The 13392-nt window shown below is 35.5% G+C and overlaps 1 protein-coding gene across 1 annotated transcript in view; it reads left to right on the forward strand.

Annotated features, from left to right (window-relative positions):
• LOC132670968 (thymocyte nuclear protein 1-like) overlaps window positions 1-13392 on the forward strand; it is a 41678-nt gene that overhangs the window by 313 nt on the left and 27973 nt on the right. The gene's annotated exons all lie outside the window — the stretch shown is intronic.

The raw sequence follows: 13392 nt of genomic DNA on the forward strand, positions 1-13392 counted from the left end.
TTTGCATATTTGGTCATATTAAAATAAAATGTCTCTAATTTCAAAAGGTCAATGAAAATAGGTGCTTCAGAGTGGTGTCTAGCAATGTTACATACTAAGGGCTTTGCCCAGGGAGAGCCCTTGGAGAGACAAGCTGAGGAAGGCAGCGCAGGAAGGCTGCACCTCATTAATGAGTCACAGCAGCCCTGAGTGCCACAGATCTGTGTCCTCAGGGAACAGGCTAAAGTTTTGGAGTATGTATGAGACTTTCCTAGAAAATCCCCAAAATAGTTGTAATGTACATGTGGGGATTTGCAGAAGACTGGACATTCTCTATGAGTAAATAGGTTTGCAACAAAGGGCAATTCAGGTTACATATAATTTCTTTCAGATTCATTTTGAGATGCTTAATAATAGCCATGGAGAAGCATGAAACTAGAATTTTAAGTTTTGCTAATTTTTAAATATAATAAAATACTGATTGATAACAGGTTAATGAATGGGACAGTAAATATTTCTTTGGTATTGAATTTTCTAGATTATTTTAATTTTATAATATAATTAATGATACCCAAGATTTCCACTTACTTTGAAATAGTCTGTCTTAGTGAAGATATGAAAAATAAATGTAATGAGACATTGACATTAAAATAGAATGTACTTATCTAGGCTGCATACAAAATAGCAGTCATTCTGTGTAGAAAATGGAATGTAGTGTTTATTAAAAAAATCCACGGACAGTATTTTAAAAGTAGAAAGATAAAGGAATTTAAGGTCCTCTCATTTGAACATCAAAGGATTTACCCCTAAGGTTTATAGGACAGAATGCAGGCAATGTCTCCATGCTTTTATCTTCAAATATCATAGTTGCTTTCAGAACCCTTTTGAAGGATTGCCAGTTTTACTAAGGTGCAACAGCCCCCCATCCAGAAGCAAAGGTTTGCACCAGGGATAAAATAACTCTTTAGTTCTCATAACAAAGGAAACCTTTCCTACCCCAAGTTGCTTATTAAAGATAAAATGCATAGACATATTGTACTTAATAGAAGATACCAGGGAAGATTTGAGAACATTTTATTAATCTGGGACAAATTAAGGTGTATGTCATTTTTTTTCTAAAGTCAAATGAATAAGAGAATTTATTTAATATTACTTCCTATTACATTTTATTGTGCTGACTTATACAGTTTAATAATATTCTCCTTCATTTCCTCAAAAGCCGCTAATTCTATGGGAATCACATACACACACACACATGCGCACACACACACACACATAAATACACACTGATTCTTCAGGAGAAAAGTTTTACATGGATCTAATTCATTTTCTCTTGGTACTAGAAATAGATTGCTATCATTTTATTATATTTTTTTATTTTTATTTTTGCTATCATTTTATTAAGTACTATTATAGAAAAGGTGAAACTCTTTTCGATTCTGCCTTATGTATTTTTTTAAATTTTTTTATTTATTTTTGAGACAGAGAGAGACAGAGCATGAACGGGGGAGGGGCAGAGAGAGAGGGAGACACAGAATCGGAAGCAGGCTCCAGGCTCTGAGCCATCAGCCCAGAGCCCGATTCGGGGCTCGAACTCACGGACCGCGAGATCGTGACCTGAGCCGAAGTCGGACGCTTAACCGACTGAGCCACCCAGGCGCCCCTGCCTTATGTATTTTTAAATGATATGTACATTTTCTCTAAATTTTGTTACTATGAGCAGTAAGTTCTCTACAAAGACTTGTGTTTTCCTGAGTTGGCAGATGAAACAAGCATCATTTCTTAAACCCTACCTGGGAAGTTGGGAGATATTAAATGAGCTTGTCAAACACTATCTAAAAATCCAATAAATCAACGGCAGTAAGGTGTGTGTGTGTGTGCGCGTGCGCGTGTGTGTGATATTAACTTGACTGGATAAAAGTGTATCTCTTTGGAAGTATTTTCAAATATGTGAACTATATAAACCTGACCCTTCATCTGTTATTTTTGTTTGAAAAACCTATTCTCAAAGTAAAGAAAGGTACTTAGCTACAAAAGAAGTAGAAATCACTCTAACCCTTTTGATGAGATGATAATTTATGTACCCTGTCTTTACTTCTCCCATCGTCACCTGCCCACAGCATCCATGGAATATTCTAGAAAGCTGTGACACTGTAGCAATTTCACTTTTTAGACGAGGTATCAGAAATTCTCAAAATGTTGCTCTCACAGTTTAATAGTCTGCCTCTGAGATTAATGGACAATTAGTTTTTGGACACCATCAGGGACTGGAAAACCATCCTCCTCTAAAGAAGAAACTATACAGAGAGACTAGGAAATGCTTTGATAATTTTATGCCATGTTCCCAGTCATGGGGAGGTAAGCTTGAGGGTGGAATTTTATCTTACATTTCTCTTTTATATCCAATTTCCTGATTGTTATTCATCTAACAAACATATATTGAGTAGGTATTATGGATTTAACACTGGCGCTGTAGAGGTGAATGTCTCATGGGAAATAGCATGTTAAAGAAAGAGCACACAGTTAGAATCATATAAACCTAAATTTATGGAACAGCCTCTCATCCACTGGGGCATGACCATACTGAACCTCAGTTTTCTCATTTGAATAATGAACATTGTAACTAGACATCTCAAGGGTGGTATGGTTGTGCTATCAGGTATAAGGTTGTAATTTTAAAAAATAAAGAGAAAAGGAAGTTGGAAACACAATAGGGAATGTGCTCTGCTAAAAAGTTTGGGTTTTGTTCTTTAGGCAATAGCAGGTGACTGAAAGATTTGAAAAGACACTGGCATCCATATTTACTTTGAAATTCATGGCAGGTTGGCAGGTTAGGAAGTAAATCAACATGCTCCCAAAGCACCACACGATGCATCACAAAAACAAGCATATGTATATAAGTTAGATTACCCAATATTGTATTAAAAAAATCTTTGCCTCTGCTCCACTTCATTATGGGAATGGTGATTTTCAAACTAACTTTTTCCCACACAGAACCCTCTCTTTAGATGAAATCTTAGCCAGGAGCATAAACAAATAAAACAGATAAAAGCAGAGTGATTCTGTTGAAGATGAGTAAATCAAAGGGCTTTTCACCAGCAAAGTACTGAATATTCTCTTCATCCTGTGAATTTACATAGTACTCATTGTCTACATCTTTCATATCCTGCCAAATTACACACTCCCTTGAATTTTATCTTTATGTGACTCTATAGTATTCCTTTAAAGAAATTGTGAGCTCTCTGTTACAGAGATCAGAGATCACAACTCCTAAATCATTACACCTTCTTTGAAACACCCTACAATATCTTTCACATAGTAGGTGTTTCCTACTAGCTACAGGTTTCCGAGTTAATTGAATATGATGATAAATGTGTAGGTTTACAAATGAAAATTCAATTCATTTTTCTCTAAATTTTTAGGATGTATTCCCTTAGGCTTCTTAAATCACACAGTTAAAAAAACAACAACAAAGTGATATGTGTCAGAAACATCAAAGTAATATATATCAGAAAAGTGAAAAGTATATAAATTTATCAAATGAAGTTCTCAGGAAACGAATGCCTAAAATCATTCTTGATAATGCTTTAGATATAATGAGGGTACCTAAAAAATATGATAGTTGTTCCTTTTGGATTGTGGCTCAGATAAAATTGTTTTTGCTTACTGAACCGGCTTACCTTTTATTGGAGGTAAAGCTGACTTACTGCCAAATCCAACCAATTTGTAGTTCTCTGTAGAGAGAAGAGGCTGCTACAACCAGCTTAGCACAAATAATCAGGGCTTGAACTAAGAGGATGGCACTGAGGGTAAAAAGGAAAAGGATGCAGTAAGTTGTTTTCTTCCTTGTTCTTGGCTCCATATTGAGGTAAGTTTGTATTACATACACAGGAAAAAAAATTGACAAATGTATTCAGATGGGAATTTGCCTGCAATTGTCATGGCTTTTTCTATGCACTCAATTTTATTAAATATTATTTTTAAACCTTCAGCAAGAAAACAGTATCTTATGTTTATTTGAAGTAAAATAGATCTCATTGATAATGAATAGGAGGACTACCATAAGAGTCCATTCTGAATTTTAAACAATATCCCACAGAGGAACACACACACACACACACACACACACACACATTCCTAGCCTGCCTGTACAAAAGTGGGGGAAGCAATCAAATATATGCAATCTGTACTTGCCTTATTTTACATGCTTTTTGTAAGTAGTGCTTTGCAACGCTTTCCAAATAATTGGACAATTTAAGTTGGCAAACCTCTTCAAGTATCTTTTGAAAAGGTTCACTGGAAAAGTGATAGCAATTAAAATTATTGTAGCCACATTTCACACTTTGTTTATACAAGTTAGCATCTTACAGGTACTCTATTCCATTAAGAAATGCTAATTGTAATCTTGAGCCATAACTACTTCGGATGTTTTCAGTATTTATATAAGCATTCAGAAATCTCTGTAGTGGCATTGTTAAGGCATGTTTTCAAGAAAGGATTACAGCGACTTGTGCTGCCCTCTTTAACGAGCTAGAGACCATAAACATGATTTGTATATCTTGACTTTAAAATATGCTTATTTCTTGGGTGATCTTTGGTCTTTAAGATGATGTATACTATTTAAATTCTTTTCCTAATTTTGCCTAAATATTTTCTGAAATAATATTAAGTCAGCACCTTTATGGCAGTTTAGTAAGTACTCTAGAGGTCCCTTTGCTCAGAACACTTTAGGCTAAGCTCCCTAAAATATTTACAGATATGAGTAGCTCATAATTTTTTAGAAGTTCTTATGATCACTTAGAAATTTCAAGATCAAATAAACAAAATGTTAGCACCATCTTCATTAAAATATACATAAATTTGGAAACTTTCTTTTAGAATCAAATGGTTCAAACAAAGATAAAACAGATTCTTAAGGAAAACAGCAAAGCCAAACAAAATGGTTTGGGTATTGACACAAATTGGACAAATTTGTTTTGGTTTTGCAAAGGAGATTATGAGTTTGTGAATTTTTAACAGTAACTACTGAACTCATGTAAAATGTAGTAGGGATGATGAAAACAAAAGCTTAAAGGACCAACAAATATGTGAGATGCTTTATGGGCCTCAAAGCATAAAAGTATAATGTCTTGAAAGTATAAATTGGGAAGATATATCAAAATGACATGCCTATTACAATTATGAAAATTTATTATATATATGTACACAGATGTACATGTATTGCACTGAGACATTGCTTGTAGTGATTTATAAAAATGGGTGTAGCTTTTTTTTTGTGAGAGAGAGAGTGTGTGTGCAAGAGTGGGGGAGGAGCAGAGAGAGAAAGAGAGAGAGAGAGAGAGAAACCCAAGCAGGCTCTGCACTATCAGTGCAGAGCCTGATGCAGGGCTCTAAATCACAAACCTCGAGATCATGACCTGAGCCAAAATCAAGAGTTGGACGCTTCACCAACTGAGCCACCCAGTGCCCTGGAAGCAGCTTAAGAATATAGCAACAGGTAATTTGTTAAATAAAACATAGTATATCCATGTGATAGAACATATATGGTCATGAAAAGCACAAGACAATGACAACAATAATAGTGTTACCAACAACATTAGTCATCATTAGTTGGGCCCATGCTATATGTGTCAAGGAAGTGGCATGAATGTAGTTTTGAGGATAGCATTCTGGAATATGGTTGCTTGGGATAAAAATCATATACTGTCATTTCTGAACTCTGTTGGCCTTAGGTTACTCATCAGTGGGTTTAACTGTAATCTCTATATTATAGGTTGGAAAGCAAGTAAAAGAGAGGTTAGCTCAGTGCATACTCAGTAAGTATTAACTATTATTATAATTAGTAAAATAATCTTTCATCTTTACATCTACCATATGTGCTAGGTAGCATTATTATCCACATTTTTATATATGAAGGACAAGTTGGTTATCATGAACTCATACCACTGATAATCACCAGTTATTGGTGAATGATAAATAATTGAGGCATTCGTCCTTTTAACAATATTATCAAGAACCTACTTTATATTAGGCCTTGGAGAATATGGTGGTAATAAAACCTACAAAGTCTTTATCCCCCTGGAGCTCACATTTCAGTAAGAAAGGTAGACAATAAACAGATAAATACAAAATGTCAAGGTGAGTCGTGATAAGTGCTATCAAGAAAAATGAAGTAGGGCCAGTTACTACAGAGTGATGGGAAAAAAAGTGTGGCAGAGAAGAACAGGGAACTGCATTAAAAGGGGGGCTTGGTGATATTTGAGAAGATATATGTATCAAAGAATGATACAAATTATGTAGATGGAGAAAGGCCAAGGAAGCCACAAGTGTAAAGCCCAAACAAAGTGGGGGTGTTCTCAGTATGTTGAGAACCCAGGCTTTAAACTAAAGCTCTGTGAGTCTGGAGTCTGATTTGTAAAGGTATCTAAGATACATCCAAGAAGTGAAAGAGCTAGTTGTGCACAATACAGATTATGCCATTTGTGTTGTAATAAGTAATTTTATGTCAAAATCTATACCTATGTTTATATGGCAACGCATGCAAACATTTCTGGATAGGCAGTTCAAATTATGTTATTGCTGTTGAAATTCTTGACATCACCAGCTTGAACTGCTGGTATTTTGTTATTGAATGCAGCTCAGATACTTGCTACCCTCACTGCTCCTGGGCTGCTCCAGGTGATGGCTCAGAGCTCACTTCTAGTTCTTTTCATCATGTGACTAATCTCCCTCAGTCTGCTGTTCTCACAAATGTGTCTCATTTCAGGCATTTGACAAATGCTTTCTAATGTTCTGGACAACCTGTGCATATTTTTCTAGCTTTGGAAGAAAAATTTCTCTTATCACTTTATGATCCATTTTTTATAGGGTCACTACATCAGAATTATGTTGGGGGCGAAGGGCAGGCTGCCTCAAGATGAGCGTCTTTGGCATTAAGATTATTTTGAGTTAAAAAGCAATCAAAACCCAGTAGATTCAGGAAAATCTCTTTACCTCCTCGTCAAACACTTTAAAAAAATAGATATTGGGCCTGCTCCAGAAAGAGACCATCACCATGAGAACTACATTTTGGTATAAGCTAGGTATGATAGACAGGGAGGAACCTAACAAGTCCTATTTGATCAAAGTCCTCTATGTGTCATTGTTTTTGAGTGGTCTAGCAAACATTTATTTACCAAACATTTAATATTTTTCATCTGTCTTTAAATTGCATTTCTTCCCTACCCTTTTCTCCTTAGTTCAGAATGACATGTATACCTTATTTTGCCTCAAAATAACACCTTTATCTTGGGAACTTCCATGTTTGTTTGGATTCCCCGTATGTTTGCTATTAACTTTTATTCTCTCCCGTTAATCTCTCTCATGTCAATTTGATTCTTAGTCTGGCTAAAAGGACCTTGAAGGAGACAGGACATTTTAGCTCCCCAACAGTTACTAGGGTCCCAAAGCTTAAGGAAAACTACTATTTTTTTGTATGTTTGTTTTGTAAGTTTTTCTTGCCCATGATGTGCACATGCTGCCAAATTGACTGAGTCAGGAATGTATCCAAATGATGTTGCCATAATATCCTCCTCTCTAAATTCACCCCTGTTGCTGAATCCTGATGTCCATACTTGTCTCCTTTCCTAATAGTGGATCCTGCCTGAAGGGCCCTGGAGTCTTGCCTACTACTTAGTTTCCACTGCCCTCCCCGCAAGTTCACCAAACTTGTTTATGTCTCTCTGAACCCCTAGAACGCATACATTTTTTTTCCAGCAATCTCATAAATACTCTGAAAACCAAAGAATACATACATATTATGATGGTGATTGAGGCATATTTTTGATCTCTTTACAGTCAACACCTGTTATAAAATTATGTCCCTTTTGCATCACCAACTGTATTCCCTAACCCTGGGCATAAATTCCAGAGCATTTTATGGCATGGGTTGAGATATAGGAATAGATTTTATTGAGGAACTTGGCAACCAAAGTTCATCAAGAATAGAAGGCACAGGTCCTCTGATCCTCTTTAGCATCACATAGACTGGCATCATGCCAGGGCTCTCTATGGCTTGGGTAGCATGTGTCTGCATTCTAAGAAAGGCACTTCATCTGCCCATTGCTCTCTTCCCTTATGTGGTAACTGGAAAGTAATCAGACTACTAGCATGAAGGGAAGATGGGGTCAAGGTACCAAGACTTCTCAGGAGTTGTCTAGTAAGGGTCAATTTGGTGCCTCCTACTGGGAGAAGGAAGCCATCAGTCTTATGAGAAACTCAATTGTGTTGCACTCAGTTTTGATGAAATAAGGTGTAAGTGAGTGGGAAGATCAAGGTTCCCCCAAATAGCTCACTGTCCAGACAACCCAGTGTGAGCTCCCAGGGTGATTTTTAGATAAATCTGCTTGTCGTGCCAGCATGTTTGAGTGTCTGTGATAGTCCAGCTGCCTTTCCTCCTATAAATAGTCCAAACGATTGAATGAAATAATAGCGGGCAGACAAGTAGGTCAGAATAATTTTGTTCTGGAGAAGAAGTTCTTAACCTTTTTAGAAACTGTGGGGTCCCATTAAGAATCTGATGAAAGATTTAGATATTATCCCTGAAATATGCATTTAGACAAATATACCAAGTCTACCACATTCACATGATAGTTTACATATAAACTCAACTATGTATAGAATGACACCATAAATTACAAAACAAATTTGTTCTTATACTTGTAGAGTCCCATGCTTTATCATGTTAAGAAACCCTTAATTTAATTTATCCCTAAAATAACTCATTGTATTCTCTCATATTGCATTAAAAATTATTATAAAAGAAGACGAAACATCTACATAAATGCTCATGTGAAATGGGATATAAGGTTAAAGTTATCCTTGGTAAAGATTAATTGCAGTTACTTGTATTGTAGGGGCTGATGTCAGGCCATCCCAAGATGGTCTACTTTGATGTGAAGATTGTTCTGAGCTGAAGGCAATCACGACCTTACAGGCTCAAGAGACACTTTTGCCCCTCCCTTAAATATATAGAAGAGTCTAATTTTGGGATCTTTCTATTAGCAAAGATAAATTTTATATGAGTGACCCATCTGTATGTCAGGACAAATATCTAATTACCAAACATTTGTTCTTCTTATTGTCCTGTGAGGTCCTTTTCCCGCCCCCTGCCCCAAGAGTCCCATATCCCTACCCCTTTCTCCTTAATTCAGGACGATATGTGTACCTCATTTTGCCTGACTGCCTTTGGAATTTTCATGTCTGTGTGGATTCCCTGTATGTACTCTATTAAATTTGATTCTCTCCTGTTAATCTGTCTCATGTCAATTTGATTCTTAGTCCAGCTAGAAGGACTTTGAGAGGATAGGAATTCTTGCTCCCTAACATATAACCAGATAGCAAGTATTCAAATTTTGTAAATCAAGAAAAAATGTAAAAGACTTTCAAATGAGCAAAGTTGATTACTGGTGGCTTGTCCAGAACACTCAGATTATTTTAGCTTTTCATGGTCTTAAATGTATTTTATAATTCTGTAAGTTGTAGAAAACTGATAGTAATGTAAATAAATATTTTTGTTAGAAATGCAAATGAATTTGGCCAGTGGAGATGTAATTGTTCATTGCCCAATGGATAGTGACCAAATTTGTATGTATTTGCACATTCACTTCAGTATTTCTATTTGTCTTTACATGTGTGTTCCTCAAATTCTTTGAACTAGTTTTTAATACATTGTTGGTTCCCTCATTAATTATTGTGCTAAATAAAACCTGTGAAATGTATTCATTTTATATTTCTATGTCATAATTTGATAGGGAAAGATAGGATAAAATAGGCAGAGAGGGAAAGATTAAGACCTGAGGATCCTGGATGGGGAAAAACAGAGCTGGGAGCATCTGACCACAGCAAACCCCCTCTGGGCATAAGGTTCCTCTTAAGAACGTAACCAACAGCACCAACTCCCCTTCAGGTTGTCCTCAGGAATTTAACAAAAGACCTAACTAAAAATAAGTAGACCATAAAGGAAAGGTATGGCCGTAGACCACCCCTCATACAATGGAAATGAGCCGGTCAAAAAGGAATGAGTAGGCATTTAGGATTACCTAGCCAATAAAGGTAGAACCTGAGAAGGAACAAGGGGGAAAAGTAGGGAGTGCTGACTAGAACCTTATAAAACAAAGACCCTTGCTTATAGTCCGGCACATTCACTTTCCAGTGCCCTCTCTCTATAAAGAGAGCTTTCATGCTATTCTTACTTTCTAATCTTATACTCTAATATTTTGCCTGCTGCCCATTTTATTTTGTGTCTACCTCTTTATCCTTTGAAGGCGAGACAACAAATCCTGGGTATTGAGGTAAAAAAAAAAGAAAAATCTTGCAACAATAATTTTACCTTTAAAGAATTCTTCACTAATTTTCTAAGTCCTCATCAGAAATAAAGATGAAAAAAATTATATTATTTCATGAACATGTGATTTTAAATTTTTGTGTATAAAGATCCTTCAATTTTGTGGCTTCTATTTAGTGTCATGAACAAAGAAGATAGAAAAGAAGATTGACAATTTCAGGGTTTTGGTTTTTTTTTTTTCAATTTAAAATGTGAAAGATTTCCTCTCTAAAATGGTATGATTTACCAAGACTACTGTCCTGAATTTTTTTACATTTAACCTATTAAAATCTTCTTTTCTATTATAAGTTTTGTTTATATGTAAGAGTTTAATAGCACAATTCACATTCTTCCAAATTCAATGAGACAAGATTATTCTGGGCACACTTGTCTTTGAATATTGCCAGGTGGTATTACAGATTGAAAAAAGTAAAAGTAAAAATTATATTTACGGTATTTGCTTTTGTTGAATGAAATATACATTTATCACAAGATAGTATTTATTTATATTTTCAGTGCTTTCATTACAATATCATTAATATTTGTTAGATATTGTTCAATCTGATTATCTGGCTAAAAATCAAATGAGGTAACAGTTCTATTGTCTGATTTCTGTGGAGCAACTGCATCTTCTGGGAAATGAATTATGACAAAGTACAAATTCATTTCTGTTCTTTCAAAAAAAACAAGCTTCAATTAAATGTTAACACCCCAGGTGTTTTACATCTCTTCAATGAAAACATTATCACTTCAGCTTTTGAGACAGAGGTATGTCAAAAATCCAGATGCTTCATACATTTTTTTTTTGGAATTCAATGAGGAAAGTTAAGAAAACTATCTGCATGTGAATTACTTTCTACAATGGCAGGCATCCCGACACTGATTAATTGCTAAGCAAAACCCATATTCACTGGAATGGTAGTTATATGCAAATATCCGAGGCCAACTAAAGAAGGGCTGGAATGACATTCTCCTTCAAGAAATTTAATTTTCAAGAAATAAATGCAGCACGCTGAGATAGTAAGGCTTAGAGAAAAATAAACCAGTATAGCTTAGAGGTAGAATTTTATTTTTCTCTTTTTGAATCATTTCTCACTTCATATATCCACGAAAGTGATTTACACATTTTTTCCCAATACAAAGCATATTTATTGATCCACAGAACTTTTCTAGAATAGGCTTTGGGAAGAGTTAATATCTACTATTTTCTCTTGGATTATGGAGAGAAAGTATAAACAAGTGTACTGAAGAGACAAAAGAAAGGTTTTGGAATCTAAAATATAACGGGTCCCTGTAGTTGTAATTTCTTTTGAAAGATGTGGAACATACACCAATCTAGTGCAAATACAACACCAGCGCAAGGTCAAATGCTAGAATGTTCAAAAAAAGGGAGATTTTAAATGGAAGTCAGAATAAGCCACTCCAAAATGTTGCTACTTTGGCATAAGAATTATTTTGCATGGAAGGCAACTGAGAAATAGTACGCATAAAAAGAACCCTCTGCCTTATTCATTTCTGCCTCAAAGTAGAGCATACGTTCCCCTTGTGTCAAGATCATGCCTCTTCCATGCCGATACGACTGAAGATGACCTAGAGATGTGTCTTCATAACAAACCTTACTAAGAAACCCTTATTTCCTAGTTACCTTACCACAATTTATATCTTTGTTAAGGTGGTATACAAGTCTTCTAGACTAACCACTTCTTTGAGCTTTTCACTTCTTTTCTGTAAATCCTCTCTCTTTATAAAAAATACTAACATCAAAAAAAAATTAAAAAAAAATACTAACATCATGGGGCGCCTGGGTGGCTCAGTCGGTTAAGCGGCCGACTTCGGCTCAGGTCATGATCTCACGGTCCGTGAGTTCGAGCCCCGCGTCGGGCTCTGTGCTGACACCTCAGAGCCTGGAGCCTGTTTCGGATTCTGTGTCTCCCTCTCTCTGACCCTCCCCTGTTCATGCTCTGTCTCTCCCTGTCTCAAAAATAAATAAAACGTTAAAAAAATTTTTTTAAATACTAACATCAGATATAATTTGTTAACCTGCTTTTTTTTTAAATTCATTCACACACACCATTGGTAAAAAACAAACAAACAAGTAAACATAACAGGGTAGAGGAAAAGCTTTTCCTGCTCTACATTTACATGCAGCTCAACATTTATTAAGCAATAATTTTCTATTATATTGTTTTATCAGCTGTAGGAGTACATAAAAGAAAAAATCTTAACATAGATGGTTCATTTTGAGAATTATGTAACTGTCAAGGCTAATTTGGCCTGACTGAAATACAGTACATGGAATATCAGGGCTAATTATGGCAAATCCATGAGATGAATCATGGAAAACCTGAGATGATAGCATTTGGTCTTAAGCAGATTTCCAGAAGTTCTCAACTGGAGCTTAATCATTCATTTGCTCAACAAATGTTTACTTGCTTCTGTGTATTTAGTATATATTTATTAAGCACATTGTATGTGCCTCTCACTCTTTTAGGTGCTAAAAATAAAACAAAGTATCACAGACAAATTCTCCGTCCTTAGGGAGCTTACAGTAAATCAGGAGAGCTATAAACATTTATAGAAAGTTGCTAGTATTGTTTACAACAGGAGGTGTTAAGGGAATATATAAGAGCTTGACATTTATGTTAACATCCTGGAAATAGAGATGTCAAGAAAAACTTACAGTAATTTACAACATATTTATTATTTGTCTTCTTATATGTATCTAAGACTTATTAGTGTGTGATATTAATACAAAGTGATATATTCTTTTTACCAGATCCTGGAGAAAGAATTTCCCTTAACTCTGGCCCAATACCTTGAATTATGGGAAGGCCAGCTCTATCACAAACCTAACCTGCAACTCTATTCAAAGGAGTAAAGAAGGAAAAGTGTAGAATGTGATGTCTGCAGGAATGTTGTCTCCTCCATGATCATGACCTGCCAGGCCCATTCATCATTGGGATGATGTTCTGATGCACTTCAGGGCACACTATCCCAAAATATGGCAACTGGAAATATTAAATATTTTAAGCTGAAGAAGTTTTAGAAAA

Source organism: Panthera onca, chromosome C1 (genome assembly GCF_046562875.1).
Source record: "Panthera onca isolate mPanOnc1 chromosome C1, mPanOnc1 haplotype 2, whole genome shotgun sequence".
NCBI classification, from domain to species: domain Eukaryota; kingdom Metazoa; phylum Chordata; class Mammalia; order Carnivora; family Felidae; genus Panthera; species Panthera onca.